This window comes from Triturus cristatus, chromosome 4_1 (genome assembly GCF_964204655.1).
Source record: "Triturus cristatus chromosome 4_1, aTriCri1.1, whole genome shotgun sequence".
Lineage (NCBI taxonomy): Eukaryota > Metazoa > Chordata > Amphibia > Caudata > Salamandridae > Triturus > Triturus cristatus.
The window spans coordinates 553,078,420-553,104,515 of record NC_140585.1 but is presented as its reverse complement, the minus strand read 5'-3'; the positions used below and the strand labels follow the sequence as shown (position 1 = coordinate 553,104,515).

The 26,096-nt window shown below is 49.7% G+C and overlaps 1 protein-coding gene across 1 annotated transcript in view; it reads right to left on the bottom strand.

Moving 5' to 3' along the window:
* Positions 1 to 26,096, bottom strand: part of CDC123 (cell division cycle 123) — a 424,883-nt gene that overhangs the window by 308,929 nt on the left and 89,858 nt on the right. The gene's annotated exons all lie outside the window — the stretch shown is intronic.

Here is a 26,096-nt window from a genome sequence, read left to right as displayed (position 1 = left end):
AAAAGCATAAATGCAAAACACCTCTCAAAAACACTATTTAGGGCATGAAGAACACATATGCAAGCAAGCATCACACAGAATGTTATAACCGTAATTCCATGCACTGAAAACTGCATCAACACAGGGATTTCAAACATAACTCAAGGGAACAGTGTCACATTTTCGGACAAGGCAAATTACTATAACTATCTGTGTCCTTCACTTCATTTGAAAATCTCTTGTTGTATGAACCATACGTTCCAAAGGAACACAACTGTATCAGACTTGAACAACACTTTAATTTACTTGCATACCAAAACACATAACTTATAAGATTGTCAGCTTCAAAATATGTCTAACGGGAAAGTCTGTCAAGATAAGACATAATACTAAAAGAACAAGGGCCAGATGTATCAAAGGGTTTTACTCATTCTGTGTCTATGGGAAAATATGTTCATACATATGGCCCCAAGTAACTTACCTTGGGTAACATTATTTCTGGAAGATACTCTACCTGCCCGCAGATTCCTCACCTTGTGAATACCCCCAGATGCCAGACTGATTACACAGATTATTTTCGTTAATTTTACTTGCACGCTGTTAGGTGGCATCATGTGGCTCCAACTAGGCTCTGTCCAATCCTAGAATAGATGCTGGAGCTACATATAATCGCCACACCTGTGCGTTGATGTCTGTTTCTTTCTGAACCTTCTCTGCGTCATCTGATGCAGAGTCATAGGTTGATCAGATTGACAGAATGCAGATTTCTAGATTGGAACCTTTTTAGAATGGAGAAAAGACTCCATGCCACAGAACGGGGAGGTGGGATGGTCAGTCAGGAATATCTACCAGACAGAGTGTTACCGAAGGTAAGTAACTTGTTCTTCTGGTGGCTACTTCTAAACGCAGACTCCTCACCTTGGGAATAGATATCAGAACAGTAACTGCCAAGATGGTGGGTTTGTGGAATGGCTCAAACCAAGAAATCCAGCAGGACCGACACGGCGAAGTATGACCTAGCTATCAAGCAGTAGTGCTTCTTGAATGAACTAACTGATGCCCATGATGCAGCATGACATGTTCAGAACTGGCACTCCTTGTGCCAATGCAGCAGTAGTAGTAGTAGTAGTAGTAGCAGCAGCCTTAGTTCTGCTGGAATAGGCTTGTAAACCTTCTGAGGGCTGCCTCTTAGCCAGTGCATAACAGATCTTGATACAGCCACCTTAAAATGGTTCTTTTCTGCACTGCCTTAACCTTCTCTGCCCCTTTTGACCCCACAGAGAATTGATCATCCACCGATGGTCCTTAGGGCAATGGATGTAAAAGTTCAAAGCTCTTTTGGGATCCAAACAAATGGAGCCTTTCTTCCTCTTTCTAGTGATGAGGTGGAGCAAAGAATGCCTGAAAGGTGATGGATTGCACAACATGAAAGAGCAACATATCTTTGGGCAGGAACGCCAGCCTAGTTTGTAGCATCAGTTTGTCCGCACAAGTGTGGTGCATGGTTGCTGGACATACAACACTAGCAACTTACTCATGCGACAAGATGATGTTATTGCTATGAGGAAAACAGTCTTCAAAGTTAGAAGACGCAGAGGACACCTATGAACTGGCACAGCAAATATTTGAGAACCAGATTAAGATCCCACTGTGGGATCACAAAACGTATGGGTGGATATGTGGGTTAATCCTTTTAAATAACACATCACAACAGATGATTTGAACATCAAAGGTTGATCTGGTAAAGATAAAAAGGCTGGCAAATAACTTAAAAGTAGCTGTAGCAAGTCCTTGCCGGGATAAAGACAATTAAAAAAGCAACACATCAGATCATTTGGTATGCAACAGTCTTATTTCATGAGAAGTACACCAAAACACAAACTTCTCCCACCATCCAGAATAGATATTTTGGTGGATGAACAACTGCCCATCAAGATGACATCCACTACCTCGGGAGGGAGGTAAAACGTAATCAGCTGTTGATGCTGAATATGTAATGTAATGTAATGTAATGTAAATTAGTATTTGTAAAGCGCTGACAGCCACTCCGAAAGGAGCATCCTGGCGCTGGTTGGTTGGGGGTGAGAGGGGGCCCTAGGGATGCTAGATGAGTGAAAGGCATAATTCGTCTGAGGTGCTAAATACCCAAGTCTTCAGAGCCTTCCTGAATTGTGTTTCTGTTTTTAGCAATCTTAGATGAGTTGCTAGAAGGTTCCAGGCTTTGGTCCCCAAGGCACCCACTGTTTTTCCTCCTTTTGGTTTACATCTGAAAGTGGGTGGTTTAAGGAGGTTGGTTGATGAGGACCTGAGAGTCCTGGTTGTGATGTAGGGAGTGAACCGTGCCGAAAGGTATTTAGGTCCCAATTTAAGCATGGCTCTATAGGTGATTAGGAGGATTTTAAAGAGAATTCTCTTGTGCAGCGGAAGCCAATGAAGGACTTTTATATCCGACATGGAGGTGTAGATTGCACAGGTCAGGATGGAGAACGCTGCCCTACAGTTGTGAAAGCAGATCCTCCCAAAGCAGCAAGATGATCAGGGAATTGTGGCTCATTCCCAGAAGTTCCAGGTTCCACACTCTCCTGGCCCAATTCAAAGCTGATTTTGGCATGAACGTTCCTTATCTTCTTCAGAACTTTGGACAGGAGAGGTATCCCCGGGAAGGCAACAGGAGTCGCAAGCACCACTATAAGCAGAAAGCGTTTTCCGTGGGAGTCACCTTGCGAGCTCCAGCGCCCAAAAGCTTTCATACTGCGCATTTTCAGTGGGGGTGTGAAGTTCGACCCAGTATTCTCCACCTTACTGTTAGACATCCTGCATCCCCTCTGAATGTAATTGCCATTTGTGATCTGCTAGGCAATGCCAGTTGAGTTCATCCGCACTGGCCTTCAAAGATCCTGCCAGATGGATGGTTAGCAGAGAGATGCTCTAGCAGCTTAGCCAGTAAGAGGTACAGAGCCTCCTGGGACAGGACTTCACTCCAGTCCGTTAGTTGCAATATCATATGGCGATGGTGCTGTCTGTGAGAATCCAGACCCATAGATGCATGAGAGGAAGGTCTTCAGTGCCAAGGCAATCGTCCTCAACTCCAACACATTGATGTGGAGACCAGAGTCCTTTGATCTCCATCTCCCCCAAATGTCCTCCCTATCGCAGCAACAATGCGTCCATGATGACCGTCAAGTCTGGGTGGGGTAAGGAGAGAGGTCTGCTGCCAGTCCAATTGTGGTTGAGCAGCCAAGACTGCGGAACTTTCGAAGTGTCCTCCAAAATCTGGATGAAGTCTGACAGGTTTACTTGGTGCTGAGCCCACTGAGACTTCAAATCTCACTACATAGCCCTTAAATGCCATCTGGCGTGTTCCACACTCAGGGGGCGAGGAGGTCCACAAGCCTAAGAGTCGATCTCAGTTATATCCAATAGAGGTGATGAGACATAACGATCATACCTCTAATGTCCTGGACTACTTGTGTCGTGAGGTTAATAGGGCCTGTGTACAAACACTCCCATTTTTACATGTTCCTGTTTAAAGTGGACACCTTTGAGGCTATATAACATGCTGAGCGAGGGGATCGGGGTTCCAGGCTCGATGCTTCAGGCAGCTATCACAGTAATCACGAAAATGGGCAAAGACCTCAGCGATGGTGCGTCGTACCGCCCGATCTCCCTCTTCAATGTTGATATGAAAATCTTTAGTAGTATTTTAGCACACAGACTTGCTCCCTACGTCCAAGGATTAGTAGACTCTGATCAAGCCGGCTTCATTTTAGATCGTGGGTGTAGCGACAACACAAAAAGATTGTGCCATCTCCTGGATAAGACTCAAAGGACACGGGTCCCAGCGCTTTTGCGGACGGTCGATGCTAAGAAATTATTCAACCACGTGCATTGGCCATACTTGAGCCGGTGTGCAGAAACGGGCCTCAACTACGAGGCTGGATTCAATCATATTACATGGCCCCCATAGCGAACATACGGGTTACTGGGATAAGATCGTCCACGTTCCGAATAGAGCCGGGGACCAGACAGCCTTGCCCCTTGTCCCCCCTGCTCTTTGCACTCTACGTGGTGCCATTTGCAGACTGAATAAGGACCAACCGGCGCATCTCCAGTATAAAGATGGGGGAATTAAGTACAAAATAATGCTTTATGCCAACGATATACTCTTGGCTCTCCCCGACCCTTCGATGTCTCTGGAGGCCGTCATAACTGAGCTGGCTGCATTTCGAGACGCGTCTGGATTTAAAACCAATCCTTAGAAGTCCCTAATCCTTGATGTGATCATTTCAGAGGCAGAACATGCCATTCTCAGTGGTCATTTCCCAAACTGCTGGGCAGAGGGTGGTATTCAGTATCTTGAGCTTACAGCCACTCACAACTATGGGGCCCTCTTAACATTGGCAAGGAACAACCTCACCAAGTGGAAAGCCCATAAACTCTTGTGGTTGGGGCACCTGGCAGCAGTTAAAATGACACTCCTTCCTAAGCTCCTATACAAACACTGCCTATTCAGCCTCCCCGTGGGTCATAGACAGGTTACAATCATACATCTGGGATTTTATCTGGGAGGCACGACGGGCGAGGATGGCCAGGAATGAGCGTATCTCCCTCTGATTGCACGGACCTGGGTGTCCCGCACCTGCGCTGGTACTACCAGGCGCCGCAGCTCCAATACATGGTAGAATGGTCTCGTCCACTCACCGAAAACCACTGGTGTTTCATTGTCCAGGCTATTGCGGCAATACACATTCGGAAGATACCGTGGCTGCCAAAAACACATAGGCCGAAAGGAGTGTATGTTTCCCCAGTGGTGTGGGCCATGGTGGGTGTATGAAATAAGGTACAACCGCGACACGGTCTCTCTACCCCTATCTCACCACAAACCCCCTTGAAAGGAAATCCAGACTTTCCACCCGCAGCAACAGGAATGGTGTCCTCTGGTATGGCAGGAGGGTGGGAGATCTGTTCGACGCCGATGGGCTGGTGGACTTCAGTACACTGCAAATCAATTTCGGCTTGCCAGAAATGGCACGCTGGCAGTACCTTATGGTGCCCATTGGATTACACAACCCTGGATCCGTCCTCATGCGGGTAGAGTATTTACGGCCTTCGAGAAGTGGATCCTTACACGGACAAGTGATAAAAAGCTGCTTTCAGATATCTATTCATTCTGGATAACGCCGGCCCGCCCTCATGCTCGGTAGGAGAGAGAGAGTGCAAACGTCCATTCACAGATAAGGAGTGGAGTGACATACTACACCCAGCACGTACTTCAGCACTTAACACGACTAGCAAGGAAAATGCTCCTAAAGATTGCCCATTACTGGTACCATACTCCGGCCAGGGTGGCTGCTTGGAATCACGCCGGGGACGGGCAATGTTGGCCCCGCTGTGGGCAACAGGGTACACTTACATCATGACAGTGTCCAAAGCTGAACACCTATTGGTCCAAAGTATTGGAAGCGGTTAACACCATGTATCAGACAGATATACCCACATTTCCCAGCTATATACTCTTGGGCCTGCCCAATCCCTTCACATATCCACTGCGGTCATACAAGGAAAAAGCGATAACACTACTGCTGGGGGCGGCGGAACAATTACAATTGGCTAGGCAGGGCACGGAAACCTTCCCGTCACACTTAGATTGGCTGCATAGGGTCTGGGGCATAGTGGATATGGAGAAGCTAAACGCTACAGCTACACACCACTTACCGCATTTTGACGAAATGTGGCAACCCTGCATACAATACTTGTCGGAGGAGTTCTGGGAGCTGTCCTGCCCCCAATATTTGCGGATATTGCGCCTAACACACAGGTTCCAGCTGCGGCCCATTAGCCAAAGGACGTGACCGAGGGGGATTTGATACTCATAGCCCCTCCCCATTAAACCTGTCGCACGCCCAGCCCGATCCTTTTTTCTGTCTTTTTTCTGTGTTTCATTCCTTCTGTGGTTAAATGATACACGCGGACTAGCGTATACAGAAGCTTAGCCGGCCACTGGATGTAGGAGGATTGTTGTGGATCATGTTCTTATAAAATCAATAAAATAGATTTCAAACCTAAAGTTGACACCTTTATAGACTATGCAATTTTGCTACAGTATCCTCAATTATATTAAGTAACATGAAGGGAGAAGCAGCAGCATTGGCAGTACACAAACGCCTCGCGCAGGTCGCTTTGGTAGACCAAGAGAGTGAACTAATGAATTATTGCTGAAACCTCCAGATATAGAGGTCAAGCTAATTTGGGGGCCAGCCCTCATAAACCTCAATTAAAGGGCAATTCTGAAAAGGATACCCAGAGACAGACACCAGTGTCTAATAAAAAAAACACTGGAATAAGGAAAAAAAAAAGTTCCATTACGGGGTGGATCTCCTCCGAAGGAATTCTCTGAAAAGCACTACAACTTGCATAACTGTGAACCTATCAAAAAGCCTGATAGATATAAGTTTACTGGCACACGTCCTTATTGCTGCTTTCAGGAATCATACGAAAAACGCTTGGAGAGAGGAGGACGATCAGAGAGCAGGTCGGAGGAGTACATGAAACCTAAAAAGGACTGTGAGAAGTTGGCCTGGTATATGCTGTCCACTAATTAAAGTGGGCACCTTGTACCAGTCCAAACAACCCTTATTGATGATTAGGTTAAAGACAACCTTTATTGAAAGCTATCCTAGTGGTAGCTATGGAGAGCAGCCTTCAGGCTAAGTCTCGAAGAAATGTAAAGCAGCTTGGTTTACCAGATTATAGCCTCCTGAATGATCAAATGAAAGGAGAACCACAATAGGTATATATAAAATATATGTATTTATTAGTAAACACTCTCTACTAACCTCTTTATGAGATTAGAAAATAAGATACACAATATTAAAGAACAAGAACGACAGTAAATGGCACAATACACAGTGGGCCCAAGGGGGAGACCAAACCATATATTAAGAAAGTGGTATAACAACCCCGACTTGACTAGACACAGTGCCTTGAGCACGTAGAATCGCTGGGACCCCAAGGAACCACCCAAGGTAGTGACACAGGGGACCCACGGGGGACGTGTGCAGTGTGAGAACACAGCCGCGAGCTCCGTACAATCCTATGAGAAAGTCGCGGTTGGAATTTTAAAGCTTAAGGACGCTTAGGAAAGGACTTGGAGCAAACCCTTTCAAACTTAGAAATGTTCTAAGGCCAGCACCCATGTGAGTACCGGAGTACTCGTGTTACCTAACCCAGGGAAGACGGGTGCATAGATGTCAAATGGTATCGGGACTCTTCGTTGTTTTCAATGGCGTGAAGCTGCAAAGGGCTGCTGCCGTGAAGAGGTAAAGTGTCTGGGGTGATCCAAGCCTGGATCGGAGCTGAGAAGAACCTGAAAGCAGAGGGGACAGAGTCTGGGTCATTTGTCAGTGAACAGGGGCACAATAGACGAATGCCCACAGATGTCGGGTGTTTCAGGTGTGAAGGGGTGAAGCTTGACTCTGCAGCCACGAGGACCAGGAGACGTTGACGAAGACCAAAGTCTGCAGGCGAGCTGTCCCATGAGGGATGTCGAGTGCTGGGGGGGGGGGGGGGTCAGTGTCCGGATTGGAGACCAACAAGCCTTGGCAACTGCAACCCATGCGGTCAGAGGAAAGATGCTTCGGTGTGGACCAGCAAGGTCCTGTGGACTCCCCAAGCGATGTAGAGTCAGGGCACGTCTGGAACAACCAGGAAAGCCCACTGAGAGTTAAAGTACCCTTCTCAGGGACCCACAGGTGGACGGACCAGGGATCGCGAAGGGACCTCGAGAGGAATCACTAAATACCAGGCAACGGAACACTTGTGGAGTGTAGGCCAGTAATCTTCGGTGGAATCACTGCTCGGAGTCTGGACTACAAGTAGCCCAAAGCTAAGCCTCCGGGATCGCCAAAAAGCATATGCTGCTGCAAATGTGCACGGTGTACAGGGGTTCAGGTTGCACGGTCCCCATGAGGGCTATGGGTCTCAGGTTTGCTGAGAGCACTGGTCGGCCTCGGGGAAGCTAAGGAACCCACCTCCTGTGTTGCAAAATCTTCGGAGTCCGTCAGGAGCTGCGTAGATGCAAACCAGTCAGATGAGTCTTTGGTGCCTGCCTTGCAGGGGAGTAACTACTGTACTCCAAGGGAGATTCTTCGGTCATCCAACGTAGTGTAGATAGTTGAAGTACTTGGTTTCAGTAGCAGAGTTTCGTCCAGGTAAATCTAAAGTCCTGTAGTCACGAGTTCCTACTTCATACCCAAGGAAGGGGTGGGACACACTCTTGGACCCACCTCTGGGAGGGTGAGGACAGAGGGGTGGCTACACCTATGTCCTTTGTCCAGTTTCACACCAGAGCAGGGGCAGATAGCCCCTGCAACCAGTTTGAGCTGGACTATGAACAGGGACACCAAATGTGCCCCCAGTGCAGACATCAAAGCACTCTCAGAGTGCACCCACCCAGCCCCAATACACTAAAGCCTGTCTGGGAGGTGGTCACACTTCCCTGTGACAGGAAACCTATTGTCCAGCCGTCCCCTGCGTGAGTTTTGTCCAGCAGCAGGAGGGCAGACTTGTGTCTGTGGCTGGCAGCATCCATTTAGTGAGTCCAGGGTTTGTAAAGCTGGTACCGGGTGTACCGGTGCGGTCATATTTCTCCCTCTAGTAGGGTGGAATCATACCTACCACATCAGTTACTGGTGTGGAGGTATGATTCCAAGGTGTTTGACAACAAACAAGACCTGTTCGCATGCAGCCGTTTTAAAGTTAGCATTTACCGCGAGGTTATAATGCACTTAAGAGTATATGGTAGGCTGCATCACAAACAACCCGGGAATAGAGGTTCCGAAGGCTGCAGAGGGGCTCTGCTCATGCAGTTGCACCCTCTCACATAAAACCCAGCACCCTGACGTCAAGGAGTTCTCCAACCCCAGCACCAGCAACAACGACATCACTCCCTCGCAGGACCTCTGCGACTCCCTCGCCTCGTACTTCCACCGCAAGATCGCCGACATCCACAACAGTTTTGGCGCTCCACCCCCGCACCCATCGACCGAACCTACGCACCCCGCCGCTATCCTCCAGACATGGACCAAAGTGACCCTCGAAGACACGACACGCATGATGAACACCATCCACTCCGGATCTCCGACCGACCCATGCCCCCACCATGTCTTCAACAAGGCCGCCTCTACCATCGCACCCCACCTCTGAGACATCATCAACGCCTCCTTCGACACAGCCACCTTCCCAGAGAGCTGGAAGCACGCCGAGCTCAGCGCATTACTGAAGAAACCAACTGCGGACCCGACCGACCTCAAGAACTTCCGCCCTATCTCGCTCCTTCCTTTCCCTGCCAAAGTCATCGAGAAGGTCGTCAACAAGCAGCTGGCCGCCTTCCTCGAGACTAACGGATCCCTCGACCCATCGCAATCCGGATTCAGAGCCAACCACAGCACAGAGACCGCCCTCATCGCAGCCACCGACGACATCCGAGCCCTGCTCGACAAAGGTGAAACAGCGGCACTCATCCTCCTTGACCTCTCCGCAGCATTTGACACTGTCTGCCACCGCACCCTAGTCCAACGCCTCAACGACACCGGCATCCAGGGGATTGCTCTGGAATGGATCATCTCATACCTCTCCGGCAGAACACAGAGAGTACGCCTCCCTCCGTTCCGCTCTGAGGCCACCGAAGTCATCTGCGGCGTCCCGCAAGGATCATCGCTCAGCCCCACTCTCTTCAACATCTACATGAAACCCCTCGCTGCCATCGCACGCCAACACAACCTCAACATCATCTCCTACGCCGATGACACCCAGCTGATTCTCTCCCTGACCAGAGACCCCGACACCGCCAAAGCCGACCTACACGAAGGGATGAAAGATGTCGCCGAATGGATGAACATCAGCCGCCTGAAGTTGAACACGGACAAGACAGAAGTCCTCATCCTGGGACCATCGCCCTCTGCATGGGACGACTCCTGGTGGCCCCCGGCCCTGGGCACCGCACCCAAGCCAACGGACCACGCACGCAACTTGGGCGTCATCCTGGACTCCTCCCTATCGATGACCAGACAAGTCAACGCCGTCTCCTCATCTTGCTTCCACTACCTCCGCATGCTCCGCAAGATCTTCAGATGGATCCCGACTGAGACCAGGAAGACTGTCACCCAGGCCCTCGTCACCAGCAGACTAGACTACGGAAACACCCTCTACGCCGGTACAACAGCCAAACTTCAGAAAAGACTTCAGCGTATCCAGAACGCCTCCGCCCGTCTCATCCTGGACGCCCCCCGACGCAGCCACATCTCGAGCCACCTAAGAGACCTGCACTGGCTCCCTGTCAACAAGAGGATCACGTTCAGGCTCCTCACCCACGCACACAAATCCCTCCACGACCTGGGCCCAAGGTACCTCAACGACCGCCTGACCTTCTACACGCCCACCCGACAGCTACGATCCGCGTACCTCGCCCTCGCCGTCGTCCCTCGCATCCAGAGAGCCACCGCCGGAGGAAGATCCTTCTCCTACCTGGCGGCTAAGACATGGAACTCCCTGCCCGTCCACCTGCGGCTGACCCAGGACCACCTCGCCTTCAGGAAACAGCTCAAGACCTGGCTGTTCGAGCAGTAGCAGACCCCCTCCCCCAAGCGCCTTGAGACCCTTCCGGGTGAGTAGTGCGCGATATAAATTCCTTGATTGATTGATTGATTGAGGATTGATAAGGCCTGCCATAGGGGTGACTGATAGGTTTATATGTGCAGTGATATGGATAGATATAGTCAACCTATATCTAAGTAAGGGGTGCATGCACCACCTTACACAGGCTGCTGTAGCAGACCTGTTGTGTCATTTTTAATGGTCTCCCAGGGGTGGCATAATACATGCTGCAGCCCCTGAGAGGCCTCTGGGATACATATACCCTGGGTATTTAGTATACCATATACTAGGGACTTACAAGGGTACCCCAGAATCCAATCTGAAGTGTACCTAAAGTATATGCAATCAATTTAGAGAGAAAGCGGCTGGGGTGCAGGATAGCAGGATCCCAGCTAGACTAAGTCGAAAAACAGTGAAACATCAGCAAAAAGTGGGGGTAACTATAAGAAGCAGATCCTACTCTCCTACAAGGACTCACAAAGCTCTTCTGACATTACTATAAAAAAGGAAGAAAACCTTCCACAATAAAAATCTCAATTCAAGAAGCACAAAGTGGCGGGTATTGCACTTAGATATACCACACATATTGAGGACTCTGCTCCTGAACAAGGAGTAGGTTCTGTCTCGGCTAGACAGCGCAGTAGAGGTCACGATAGTTCACCAGAATCTTCAAGAGTTTCTGGTGGCGAGAGCAACTGATTCGTTTTTTCAGGGGAAAACACTAGATCAGAGAGTTAGTTCTTCAGGCAGCTTGTATAATTTGCAACTCCAAAGTGAGGGTTATATACCACATACCAATAAATTTCCCTTCTGGAAGAACCTAACATTTGGGTATGATATTCCTTTGGCTGAAAAAGATTAGCCACCTGAGTTTGTACAAAAGGTTCCACTAGGGGAAAATGTGATATTACCACCCTTGTCAGTCCTTTTTCCTGAAGCAGTTAAACATGCATATCCAAAGGAGTAAGCCCATGCGCAAGCCTCGGCATTATATCACAACCATGTGAACTGGGATGAAGATTTACCTTATCATAGAATACCCATAAGGTCCAGACTGCAAGTGAAAACACAATACCCCATTATACATGAAGCTAAACACCCAGTTAGAGAGATTCTAAGGCAACTTGAATATCAAGGCATAATTGAGGCTTGTATCTCCCTAATGAACAATCCTTGGTTTCCGGTAGCAAAACCAGACCATTCATACTGCTTAGTCTTAGACTACAGACAGTTAACACTCGCACATTTGGAGTACAAAATGCATATGGCGCGGCACTAATGAACAATACTGTGCACAAAAAATACAAAACAACATTAGACATTTCTAATGGCTTTTTCTGCCAAGACATCGCGCTTGAAAGCAGTTATTTGACAGCATTTACCGCTCTCGGGTCACAAAAAACAATTTTGTTGATTGACTCAAGGATATAAGAACAGCCCAGGTTTGTTTCTGACTATATACCAGGATTGTTACAGAATTCTGACCAAGAAGCATTGTTCTATGTCGATGACAAATGCCTTACGGATGATGACTTAGAAAAACACCTGGCCAGAGTAGATCGCATTTCTGTGGGATTTGCACAAATAGGCTACAAATTCAACTTCCAAAAATATAAAATTGCCTCTCTCGGTGTTATGTTCTTGGTATATGAGCTATCAAATGAAGGAAAACATGTAGTGCCGCATTTCCTATAGAAATATGCACTCTTACAACCACCTAACAATCAAAAATCTACAATTACTTTTATGCTTTCTAAATACTGGTAGAATATACCTACTAGATTAACACAATGGGTTAAATCATTTTATGAATTAATACGTCTAGACTTTTCTAGTGCACATTGGACACTAGAACATACACAGATCTTGGCTTCAGAACAAACTTACATACTAGCTTCAAACCACTTACAAACACGTGTTAACACCACAAACACTCCAAGGAAAAGCTAAAAAAAAGTACCATGTTCAGAACTGCTCAAATGAACGGGAGCCTCTGGGAAGGAGTCAGGTGTGACTTCTGCATATTTATGGAGAACACAAACAGGTAAGGAGGTTTTCTGTCATCTGGAGATGACCGATAACTAACTGCAGCGAGCTCACGTTCAGCAGTCAGTTACTGAGGTGCAGGAAGGCTAGTACTACCAACTACAACAAACACCGCCATCACTTTCGAGAACACCTGATTGGCAATGGTGAAGCCGAAGGGGAAGACGGAAAACTGGAAATGCTTGTGGCCCACCATAAACCACAGGTAACACCAGTGAGACTGCAGGACAAGGAATATAAAAATAGCCACCTGGCAAGTCCGCAGCTACCATTCAGTCGCTGGGATCCAGAGCAGATCTGATAGAACCTGGGGCTAGCAGGAGCATCTTGAATTTGTCTTACCTGAGGAAGAAGTTAAGAGGACAAAGACCTAAAACTGGTCGGAAGCACACATCCTTTTTCGGCACCAGGAAATAACAAGAATAATATCTAGTCCCAGTTTCTGGTGCCAGGACCCTCTCAATGGCTCCCTCGACCAGAAGAGCCTGAACTTCTTGCTGGAGGATGCAAAAATGGTGCCCCCAAAAAATATCTTTGGTAGAATGTATATGTGGTGGATATACCGAGAATGGCAAGGTTTATCGTGGTCGGATTATCTAGGGCACCGACTGATCTGATGTGATGCTCTGCCACTCCTGGAGAAAATGTTGTATCCAGCCATCAACCAGGTGGCCATTTGCAAATTTGGACTATTAAAGCAATTGTAAGACTTTGGTGGGGGTGGGTGATTGTATCGATTGAGGTAAAATAGGAGATGAGACACTTTGGCCGAGGTTGTGTCTGGTTTTGTCTGAACCAGAAAGTAGAATAGGTTCTTTCTCCGGCATTGGCCACATCTGGGCTGGCGTTGGCGAGGGTGGGACAGGTAAAGATTGTGGCGCCAGAGTCAGGACAGGTGTCAGCCTTTGAGTGGGGCCGGACCTCTCTAGTGGATCGAGAGGACCAGATTGGTTCGGAGTGGGATCTGCGGCGGTAATCTGACTTGAGGCATCCTCAGATCCAGAAGGTACACCAGAAGGAACCGGAAAGTAACAGAAAATACACAACATGGCCTCCTTAAAGGCTTTCACTTGTTGCAGCATCGCAGACGGTTCCAGGATTTCAAGACGCGTCTGCACTACTTGGAGAATTGGTTGATTGGTAAGCATCTGTGACCAAGACAGGGAGGCACCTTGGCATCCATCCGATTTTTAAGAACAAGAGTCGCAGGACGCAGAAGAGTCCCGCTTCAACTTCTTATACTTCTTCTTTGAAGATCTGGAGTGTGAAGATAACCTGTTTTGAGAACGATCACGAGAGAAGGAACGGGACTGTGCGTTCGACTTTGGTCGAGAATGTTTTTTCTTCACTTTCTGGGGATGTTCCTTGACAGAGTTTGGCTTCACTTTCTCAGATCACCTTTGGGTTCATCCGCGAACAGTCTTTACAAGACTTAAGAGTTGTGAGGCGATCCGAGAGCCCAGAGGCATACATGCTGTGGGTCAGTCACAGACATTTTCTTGTGACAATCTTTGCAAGGATTAAAACCTGTTGTTTTAGGGTGTGTCATGTCCCTTGCAAACTGTAGAAATTTAGAAAAGAATGTTTTTCATCTAGACGAAAGAGTGAGGAAATGAGCTTTGGATCCACATCAGAAGGCGTGGAAATAAATTAACTGAAGTCAGTAAGTAGGGACAGCAGTTACATGAGGCTTTAACATCACTTCCAGGGCGAGACAGCATAAACACAGAGTTGAACAATGCCTCTTTTCGGCATGAGAGAGAACTGCTGAAAAAGAAATCTTCAGATCAAGTCTGGCACCTGAGGTATTAGGAAGGTGAGGATTCTACAGTTAGAAGTCTCCATAATTAAGCAAACAGTAGAGCTCATCACAAATAAAGTCAAGGAGGCAATTGTAGCAAGTCATTTAATTATTTCTGTCCCTAATTTGAAGGACACCCAGTACAAAAGAATCTGCAAAAAAACAATTATAAACTCACATTTTTCAGAATCATAAAACAGAAATGGCAACATAGAACTTGGTCTACGGGTCAAAACTAGACCCAAGTCTAACTGCCACAGAGAAAGCAGTGATTATGCCAGAAACTAGGAAATAGTGGGTTATGGCCCTTTTAGCTGTCACAGCAAGGATCTCCAGCCTTTGTCAAGAAAACCCCAATCTCTTTTCAGTGAGGTACTAAAAGGTTTTATCAGTGCTACTATCAGGACCACATCAAACAATATCGCATTAATGGTCATACCATGCAGGATTACCAGACGCAACCACACTAGCATATCATAAAGGGTTGCTACCAGTAATGAAACTTAACTTTAGGGCTGGGTTTAGGGTGGTGTGAGTAGTGAGCCAATCCTTGTGCATCAAGCAGTTTTCAGGCAACAATACAAATGTCAAGATAACTCTGGTAATTAAAGCTCATGCTGGAGAGAGATGAGTTTTGTCTAATGGCATGTTTGAATCATCATAAAGTAGCACAGAGGTTTTTTTTTTTTTAACATTTATTTATTGGTATTTCAAAATCGATACAATACATCTCATACAACAACAAACCAACTTGGTGTATAGTTGCCAAATGAACGATACTGCAAAGAAAAAATAACTGCCGCATATGTCATCATGTATTGAACACAGCGATGTGCCCCACAAGCTTAGAGCCAGTATTCATGTAAAAGTAAGCATTGAGATGTAATGGTGCTAAAACTGACAGTGGTTCACAATGGTCCTCTCGTAGTGCCCAACCGAAACACATAGCAGCATTCCCTTTAACTACAATCACACAAGTAGCACAGAGGGATTATATGCTTATGCAAAGAGAATGTAGCATGCAAATGACAAAACAGTATGTTATGAGGTTAACTGTTACTGTTGTTAGCTTTTTCTATGGATGACAGCGGGTAAATGCTCTTGGCACATATATCCTTTTGTTACTTGCAGTTCATAAATTACAATCCTAATATAGCACAGTGACCTATGAACTGTCATCAAACAGTAGAATGTAAATTGCATGTGTACACATTACATTGTTATGTTTTTGCCCAGTCTTTCGTTAGCCTAAAAGTGTTCTTTTGGGGAGACAATACACTCATATTAGTAAAGTCAATCCCAAACACCGTGATACGCTATAAATCCAGTATTTGTACTTCTCCATACCAAACACTCTTAAAACATACTGCCTACCTGTATGAATGACATGTAATTTGTACATCTTGTAAACCTGATGGTCATATGTAACATTTCCTATAAAGTGATTTACACACATAAGATTTGTTGTCTCTATATAATGTGAGTGCAATGTAAAGTGTTACGACACCCTACACTGGAATGAGTAGCGCTATAAAACAAATTAAATGCATGCGAAAAAAGAGCTATGGAGAGAGGAGGGGCACTGTTGGAAGGTGGTAGGGAGGAAATCCGTGAAGGAGGTCATGGGGTAGCGGCAAAAAGGTTGTTGCATTGGGGACCACTTTACTCAAGTAATATAATTACACCCAATACAAGGAAATACATCATGGCACCAAAGAAATATATTTAGCAATGAGGCTATCCATAGAGTACGAATCATGAGTTAACTACTAGCTTGAAATTTTTATTAAAATATAATCCCCCCCTCCCCCCCCCCACCACCAAATATCAGAATCCCAAAAATGAATGCATATGAAGCTATCAAGTACACGATGTTTGTTTAGGTAAACATACTTCATTCCTCAAAACAAATCTTGTTATTTTCAGAAACAAATATAACAATTTTCATTTTTAGTGAATACATTTTTAGTCACCAAACATTAATATGTTAATTTCATTAAGTACCCACGTTTAAAGCCTCAGATCAGATTGAAAGCTTCTATCTCACATTACCATGAATTATTGTCACATGACAGGGATGGCCACTATAATGTCAAGGATGCCCACAATGCGCAAAGACTGACCATCAGGGGTTGAGACTAAACAGCCAATGATGCCCATATTATTTTAGGTTAAGACCACATTTTCCTAAGGTTGAACACCATAAAGCTAACAATGCCCTTGTATGTCAGGAATAGCCATCATTATTCCAGACGAGCCATCGGTCCCAGGGTTGGCCCAGCTATGAAAATACACTACAAATGGCCTCCCTTATACCAGGGCTGGACACTAGAATGCCAAAGGTCCACACAATATGTTAAGGATGGACATTGTTATGTCAGGGGTGTCTCCTTTATGCCAAGGAGAAGCGACCATCATGGTAGAGACCATAATTCAGCCAATGATGCTTAAAACAGGTATAAAAGGAGAATAATTAGGATGCAACATCTATTAAGGTAGGTGAAGCCATCATTTTATTTTTTTTTAACAGACTTTTATTTAGTTTCACAGGGTAACATATTCAAACTCCCTGCCCATTGCCGGGCCGCCCAAGTGAGCCAGAATGCAGTAAATTGACCAATCCGCTGTTCAGAGCCCAGCAACATATCCCTCTTCTCATAAGGCATCTGCGTCGTAATACAGTTCGTCCACAAAGGTGATCCATTACCATAATGCAACACAATCCAAAGACCCCCCCACCCCTCCGAATCTCCCCCAACAGCACCCCCACCCCATCCACCCTCCCAAGCATGTCGCCAATATCCAACGTAGTCAAGTGAACCCTGAAACCTGAAACCTCCCACGCCATTTGACAGATTCCCCTCTTACAGAGCACAACCGCAAGTATAATAAAAGGTCAGGAGGTAGCTGCCTATCTCGGGCCCAGAATCCTTCCCTCACCCTGCATTCCCATGAACCTGAAGAGAGTCTCATGAGTCTCCTGCCATATTCCCCTCCTTAGGTCTTTCCTCTCCATCGTCAACCGGCTGTTTGAATAGTTCTAGGAGTGCCACCCATGCCCGGGCCATTTCCTGTGACTTCTCACTTCCATTCCGCCTAGCCATGCACAGCCTATAACTCCCCTCGCTGCCCGCCCACTTCACCGCCTCCCTATGCCAACGTGGGAGGTTAGGCCCTTGCCTCGCCTTCCAATGGAAAGTGAGTTCCCGTTTGGCCAGGACCAGTCCCAGGTCAATGAACCGGCTGGTAACCTTAGTCTTGGCAGTGTGCGGGAACCAATGCAACAAACAGACCCCTGGCGTCGCCTCCAGCTCCCTCTCCGTCACAGCCCTCAGTGCAGTCATCACCTCTCGCCAGAAGTCCCCCACCCGTGGACAGTCCCAGAACATGTGGAGGAAGTCCGCCTCATCACGGGCACAGTGGGGGCAAGCAGACAACCCCCCGAAGTACTCAGCTATTATGCTAGGTGTGAGGTAGGCCCTATGAAAGACATAGAACTGGATGAGTGGGAATCGGGCATTCCAGGAGCATTTCCATGAGCGCTCCATGATGTCGTCCCAGACTTTCTCCACAATGGGTTCCCCCAGGTCCGCCTCCCACTGTAGTTGCAGTGCAGTCAGGGGTCTACGCATATCACAGGTAATCCGCCGGTAAAGGCAGGTCACCGCCTTGAAAGTCACCGCCGCCATCCCTACATATTGACAAGCAAGGGATGTGGGCGGCTCCACCAGCCCCTGTCGCCAGTGTTTCCTGATAGCCGCAGTCAGAGCTGCATGCAAAAGGAAATCCCCCCACGGGAGATCGTGCCGCTCCCTGAAATCATCAAAAGGGAGAAGGTTACCCTCCTCATAAAGGTCTCCCAGCGTCATAACCCCCGCCTCTTCCCAGGTCGATAGCCGGCTCCAATCACCCCCGTGGGGCAATGCTCCACTCATCCGCAAGGGGATCTCAAGCGCATAAGGCACCCGAACATGCGTCCTCCTGGCCAAGCATGCCCAGCATTGTCGCACCGCCCTCAAGTCCGGCGGTAGCAAAGCCTCCCTCACCGGGACCCGGAGCAGCACACGAGACAAATGATGCCAGCTCGGATCCGACCCTTCTCGGTCCTCTGGACGCCTGATGTGACCCGCCACCCATTTCGTGAACCACTGGATCTGCGCAGCATGATAGTAGGCTTCCAGATCTGGCAGCGCAAGGCCTCCCTCACCCCTGGGTCTCTGCAGAGTAAGTAACGCTACCCTACGTCTCCCCGCACCCCAGATGAATCCCGTAATCAAAGTGTTCAGTTGCGTGAAGAGTTTACCCGGGATCCAAACAGGGAGGGTCCCAAAGTAATAAAGAAACCTGGGCAATATGACCATTTTCACCAGGGCGACCCTGCCGGCCACCGACAATGGGAGAGTCCCCCAAAAGTCAAAGCAGGTTCTCGCCCCGCGCACTGCTCGCCCCACGTTGCCATCCAACAGATCAGCGTGAGCATGATAAATCTGAGTCCCCAAGTAGGGCAAACACCGAGGTTCCCACGGGACATCCCCCGGGCAAACCACCCCGTCCGGCGCAGTGGGGAACAAACAGGACTTGGTCCAATTCACCCGAAGGCCCGCCACCCTCCCCAAGGTCTCCAGCAGGCTCCGTGCTCCCTGCAAAGCCTCGCCAGCATCCGGCAAGAAGAGGAGGAGGTCGTCCGCATACAACGCTATGTGATGCACTCGGCCCTCAACTATGAGCCCTGGAAAATACCGTCCCGATCTGGCATGCGCAGCCATGGGCTCCATGGCCAGGGCAAATAATAGGGGGGACAGCGGGCACCCCTGCCTCGTCCCCCGGGCAACCGCACAGGCCTCAGAAATCAGGCCCCCCGTTCTCACCCTAGCAGTAGAAGCACTGTACAGAAGCGCCGTCCACTGCACGAACCGTTCCCCCAGCCCAAATGCTCACAAAACCTCGAAAAGGTACGGCCACTCCAGACTATCAAAAGCCTTTTCAATGTCGACCACAAAAACACAGGCCTCCGCCTTGTCATAGGAGTCGGACCCCAAGATCCGCAGAAGTCTGCGAACATTCATCGCAGTAGTACGGGAGGGAATAAACCCCGCTTGATCCTCATGAATCAGCTTCAACATATGGGGCATCAATCGACTAGCCAGGATACGACTCAAGATCTTGAAGTCAAGATTGAGCATCGCCAAGGGTCTATACGAGGAGCGGTCCCACGCAGGTTTACCCGGTTTAAGAAGGGGGACTATGAGGGCCTCTCGCATGGTGGCAGGGAGGGCCCCCTCCCGCCGCGCCGCATTATAAAGCGCCACCAAGCAGGGAGCTAGAACATCCATGTAAGTTGCATAGAACTCAACGGGGAGTCCATCAGTGCCCAGGGTCTTGTTCCTGACCATGGCCTTTATTGCACTACATACCTCACCCGCTTCAACGTCCCGGCCTAGAGCCTCAGCGTCCGTAGGCGCGAGCTGCAGGAGCCCTGCCCCCGGCACAAACTCCTCATCTCCCGGGTACCCAGGGCCCACCCTGCTCCGATAAAGGTCGGCGTAATACTGTAAGAAGTGCTCATTAATGTGTTTTTGGGAACAAAGCACCTCAGTACCCTGTCCCCGCAGTTCAACTATCGGGGTCCCCCTGCGCGCCGGGTTAGCCAGCCAGGCCAGCAATGTCCCCACTTTGTCACGTTCCACATGCGCCTTATCTATGTAGGCCTTATAGTCATAGCAGCGCAATCTCTCAATTTGAGCTGCCAAGGCCTCTTGAGCTTCAAGAAGCCCCGCCTGCCTGTCTGGGCGCTCCGGACGCTCTTTCTCCAACTCGCGCACCTGCCGCTCTGCCCTCTGAATGTCCTGCAGCAACACTCTACGCACTCCCACCACCTCGCCTATACAGCGCCCCCGAACTACAGACTTAAAGGCGTCCCATTCCACCAGCAGGGACGACGCCGTGGTGGCGTTAAGCCTAAAATAGTCCTCAATGGCCGACCCAATGTTAGCACGAAATACCGGGTCCTCCAGCGTGTCGGAGCGAAGCCGCCACGTAGGAATGGCCGGGCGTTCCCTCATCCAGTGTAACACTGTCAGCAGTGGGTTATGGTCAGATGATGTCCTGGCCAGATATTCACTGTGTACCATCGCCCCATGGACATCTGGAGAGCTAAGGATCGAACATGGAGAGCGTGTAATGGTGAGAAATAAGAATAATCCCTCTCGCCTGGATGGTGCGCCCTCCAGGTGTCAGTCAGCCCCCACTGTCGCTGCCAATCGCGCCGCACCACCGCTAGTCGGTGTACAGGGGAATCGGCAAGGGGGGGATGAGAACGATCCAGGGCAACATCCGCAATGCAATTAAAGTCGCCCCCAAGGAGTACCGACCCAGTCAACAAGGGGACCAATGACCCAGACAAGCGCTCAAAAAAGGAAACCTGATCCGTGTTTGGGGCATAAATACTCCATAGGACAATGTCCCTGCCATCCAGCCTCCCCTTCACCAGGGCAAATCTGCCTCCCGGGTCGATTACTTGTTCAGTGCTTTGGAACGGCACCCCCGCCCGGACCCAGACCATCACACCCCTTGCATATGCTGAGAACGTGGTACAAAACACCTGCCCCCGCCACCTCCGCTGTAATGCCAACCCTTCCTGTTTGTTCAGGTGTGTTTCCTGCAGCAGTGCTATCTGCACCCCACGCCGACGGAGATAAGCATGGATCTTGTGACGGCGAGTCATACTGTGCATCCACCTAATGTTCCAGGACAAACACTTAAAACCTACGGCGGTATCCATGGCATGGTAAGAATGATACTATTCATCCTATCTCCCCCTGCGACATGCTTGGTCCCACCCGCTCCCCCCCCTACCCCAACACCCCAACCCCCCTAACTCCAGCACCCCAGGACAGGTTCCCCAAAACTAGTCCCCATCCAAACAAAGAGAACCATCAACCTTGCCAACAGGAAGAGTGAGACGTGCGCCGACCCAAAAAAAAGGGAGACCCAGAACCCCCCGCCAGCACTCCCCCCACTACATTTGTCAGGGTCGACAGCAGCCCTCTGGAGGTCCCAATAAAGTCGTTCAAAGATGGCCAAGTCCCCTGCGCTCATTGGGAGGAATCCCCTCCACCCACCAGCCCTGGGCTGCGAAGCAAGGGCAACCATCCCCTCCATCCGGGCCTAGCTCATCCAAACAAGTCCACCGTTTGTGGGGTTATCACCGGAAGTTCAATCTCAGAGACCCCGCTCGTGCTGCCATCCTGAGAGGACCCCGGGCTCCCCCTCCTTCGCCCAGGAGAAGTAGGAGCCGGGCCAATGCCACCCAGACTGATCTCCACCACTGCTCGCACAGCTCTGTCCCGTTCCCGACGGTGGTCTGACAATGGAGGAGCCCCGGATGAACTCCCAGTGTCAGGAGTGCAACTCCCTGCAACGCTCTCTGGTGACCTCCGATCCAGGCCCACCTGTCTAGCTTCCAGCCAGCGCCATGCCTCCTGAGGTGTGGTGAGTGTTAGGGCCATCCACCACTCGCAGCCGCGCCGGGAAGAGCATCGCATATGGAATTTGTAGCTGTCGCAGCTTCCGCTTGAGAACCAGAAAGGAGGTACGCTGTCTCTGAACCTCCCGCGTGTAATCCGGGAACAGCATCACCTTAGAATTGTCAATTTGTAGTCGCTGTTTCTCTCGGGCTTGCTGCAGGAGGTGGTCCCCGTCTCTGTAGTGCAGCAATCTCACCACCATCGGTATCGGGGGCGTTGCCGGCTTGGGAGGCCTCGCCGGCACCCTGTGAGCTCTTTCAAGGGCAAAAAATGGGGACAGCCCCTCCGGGGCCACCTCCGATCGTAACCAGCCCTCCAGATAACGAACTGCATCAGCCCCTCCGCTCTCTCCGGGACTCCCACTATCCGGAGGTTATTCCTTCGAGAGCGCCCTTCACTGTCCTCTGCGCGCAACTCTAGTGTCCGCACCCTGTTCTCCATCTGCGTCAGGGACTGTTGCAGGGCAGCCACCCTATCCGGCACCTCTTCCAACGTCTTCACGGACGCTTTCACCCGCTCCTTCAGCTTCCTATGATCGTCCTTCAGCAACGCAAGATCCACACCAATGGTGTCTATCTTTGTTTCGAGGGCCTCCCTGGAAGCCGTGATGGCCTGCATAATATCCGCCAAGGACGGGCCGCTCGGGACCTCCAGGCCGGGGGTGTGCATCACGATCTCCTCGCCCTCCGACCGATGCTCCCCCTCTGCATCCTGGAGGACCGTGAACCCCCTCCTCTTCGCCGTTCGCCCCATCTCAGTTGCTCACCAAGGGCCCCAACAGCCGCCACCAGCCTCAGGACACCCTCCGCCCCAGCAGCACTGGAGCAATGCAGCCAACCCAATCAGGGATCCAGATACCGTTAGCCAAGCCGGGCAACTATAGCGGCGGCCAGTATTCCAGGTAAGTCCAGTCGCTGGCTCCCGCACCCTCGCTGTCAGGACCAGAAAGACGCAAGGGGCCAGCACCTCGCCACCAGCTCGTCACCGGGGCCACCCAACCCCCCGCGCTCACCGCAGCGCAGAGTGTGCCGCTAACTTCCAGTCGGCCCCGGGTATGGTCCCAGGACCCTCAGTCCGATCACAGAACTCCTGCCCACCGGTGGCGAAACGAGGCAACTCGGGCAGGACTCCCCGCTATCCCTCCAGCTTCTGCCGTCACCTCCGCAATTGGCAGCCCCCGTGCTGAAGTCACAGTTCTTCCCCGGCCAGGAAAGTGGCTGTCATCCAAGGGGCCAGCAGCACACCAACGCAGCTCGCAGCTGCACCAGGGAACTCGCATCCGAGCCTTATCTCCTCCGACTGGCCCCAGCCGCTCCGGGGGCACCAGGCCGCGTGGTCACTCACCCCAAGAGCCTCCGCTGCTCCGTAAATACCGCCCAACAGCCTCGCACCTCCGCAGGCAGGTCGTAGCGCCACCCCGGTCCCTCAGCAGGAGGCAAGTAGGGGTTCCGCTCTACCGTCCACTCTGGCGCACCGGACCGCCCGCCTCTCCGCCCTCCAGGCCGCTCCTCAGTGTCCACACAAGGCCGCCATCTTAGAGCCAGGCAGCAGCGGCGCCCGGTCTCGGCTCTCCGCTCAGGCCACTCTTCACAGGCACCGCGCCCATCCACCACCGCTGCAGACCAAGCGCCAGGCCTCCTCACTGCTTCGCCAGGCGATGCGCCGCTTCCAGCCCTCGGGAGGGGATAGCAGTCTCAGCGGCGGGCCGCGGCCGCCATCTTGAGCCGCTTCAGGGATACTCGCGGCGCGAAGGAAAGACCAGTCCCAGTCCGTCACCGGGGCATCTCCGCCGTCGCGGGAGCGCCCACCTGGCCAGCAGGTATTCCCAAGCAGCTTAGGGAAGAAGGGGCCCCCCGTAAAGGCTCATGATGTGGTTAGGCAGCGGGAGGCCGCGGGGGAGCTCCGGAGTCCCCGTCCGGCTACATCGGCGTCAGGCCACGCCCCTCCAAGGTAGGTGAAGCCATCATAATGGCAGGAATGGCCAAGATTGTTCCAGAGATGAGCCTTGTGTGTTAGGGACAGGGCGGTACCAGATGCCTTTGGAGGTCACAAATGCAAGAGATTAACAATAGGCACCTATTTCCCTCCTATCTCCTTGCACCCCCTGCCCCCACCAGCAAGCGAGTCGTTATGATGTCTCAGCTGCTGCTCAGGTCCCTACTCTCCATGGCTATTAGGAGCCAGCCACACTGGCATGCGCACTTGCATGCCGGCGTTTGCATTCTTGCTATCGTACTGCCCCACCAACAATTGGTACTCTTCATTTCCTAGCCCAGCCTCGCGCTCAATGCACAATGGCTGATTAAATGGGATTCTTCAACCTGACAAGTCACTTTGCAGCACTGTTCCCTGGCGATTGGGCGAGCTGAAGGCCCCATACTGCTAGCTACACGTACTGAGCATAGGCTACGTCCAAGGTGTCACTACTGCAAGCATTCCATCCATCTACTCTGGGTTTGCTTCAGCCTGACACCTTACATGAGATAGGCACACCAAATGCTCGCATCTGTGTGTTCCTTAATGCAATGTCCTAAGTGTGACAGACATGCCCAGACGTGAATCTATGCTCGCTGTGACACAGGACTCAAGCTCTACCTCACTGATGAGGTCTGAAGGCCAAATCCAGTCTGAGGTGGCGCAGGTTGCTATTCAGCGAGGACTGTGCTTGGCAGTTGGAGCTGAACTATTCATATAGGAACAGGACTAAGGTTGTCTTGCATTTGGGTGGTTTCAGTCTGAGGTAGCACCCATCAACTGCCTTATTTCCTCCTTGATACATTATCTAAACAAAAATAATATCGGTCAGTTTTCAAACTAAAAAGCTATATGCAAAGGTCGAGCAGAGCGAGGGGATAATTACATCAATAAGAAATTCTTCAAGTGATTTCCCCATTTGTCTGGTCTTATGTTGCCAATGGCATCTGTCTCTCTGGACCATCTAGCCACCACACCTCACTGATGCCCGCTCTTCTTCACTTCTTACATGTCGCTACCAAACTAGCTGATTAGCCTGTCGCTCTTAAAAACAGGCCCAACCGGTTATACCCTGTCATCCATGGTATTTTCCGGCTTGCCTAAGAGTAGATCTGGTACTTCTACTACCAGCTAGCTAAAGTTATACTGATCAATGTCCAAGTCCATTGCCCTCAATTAACATATTTATTGTGCAAGACTTCCTAAACGCATTGACAGTACATCAATTTATCAATCCTGCATCTGCGCCTTGCTCCCTTACTCGTTAGAGACTATCTCTAAAATACAAAAGCACTTTACTCTTAAAATACAGCGCATCGAGAACAAAAACGCTTGCATCTACCAAATAGAGAATAATCCCCCCAAACAATCCAACCTCCGCTGACTTTTTCTGCTCTGAATTAAGCTAACGTCAAGTATATATTGGGTAAAATGATACGGTAGGTGCTTAATTGAGCGTGATGTGTCTGCTTAACATGGTAATATACATATTTCCATTTTAAACAGTGTTCTATAGCTTGTCATGGGGTGATGTCACCCATGCCCTGCATTGTGCAAGGATGTGTGTTCATGTTCTGCTTTGAACGTTCGACTGCTTGGGTTTGTGGCTGGTCAGGCTTGCAGAACTCAGCTATGGGCGTGGCTGTCAACAGAGAACTACATCAACTTTCAAGAAGAGTGTAGAGTATATATTAACAACAGGAATCCAGTACGTTCTGCTAGCCCCACAGCGGCTTGCTTGAAAAAAACCTGCTGTTTTCACATGAGTTGGAAATGAATAATGCTCTGGCAGACACTATGAACGACTCAGGTTTGATGCACAGATTTGATTGCATAAATGCAGGAGGCTATTAAGGGCAAGGCCTCAGAAGTGATCTTCGACAAGATTCTATTTACATTTTTTAACTGGCGCTGTGATAATACAGGTACTGGGGAACAAAACCAAATTTCTGAGCTCTATTGCTACTGGCCAGCACAAAGTCCACCAGCCTCGACATACCTTTGAAGCTTTGATGGCCAGGCAAACTTAAAAATCAAGGCTATTTTTCGCCACCATCGAGCAAAAAAAATATACATTGACCATCTCCTGTTTTAACTTGGTGCATTAAAAAAAAAAA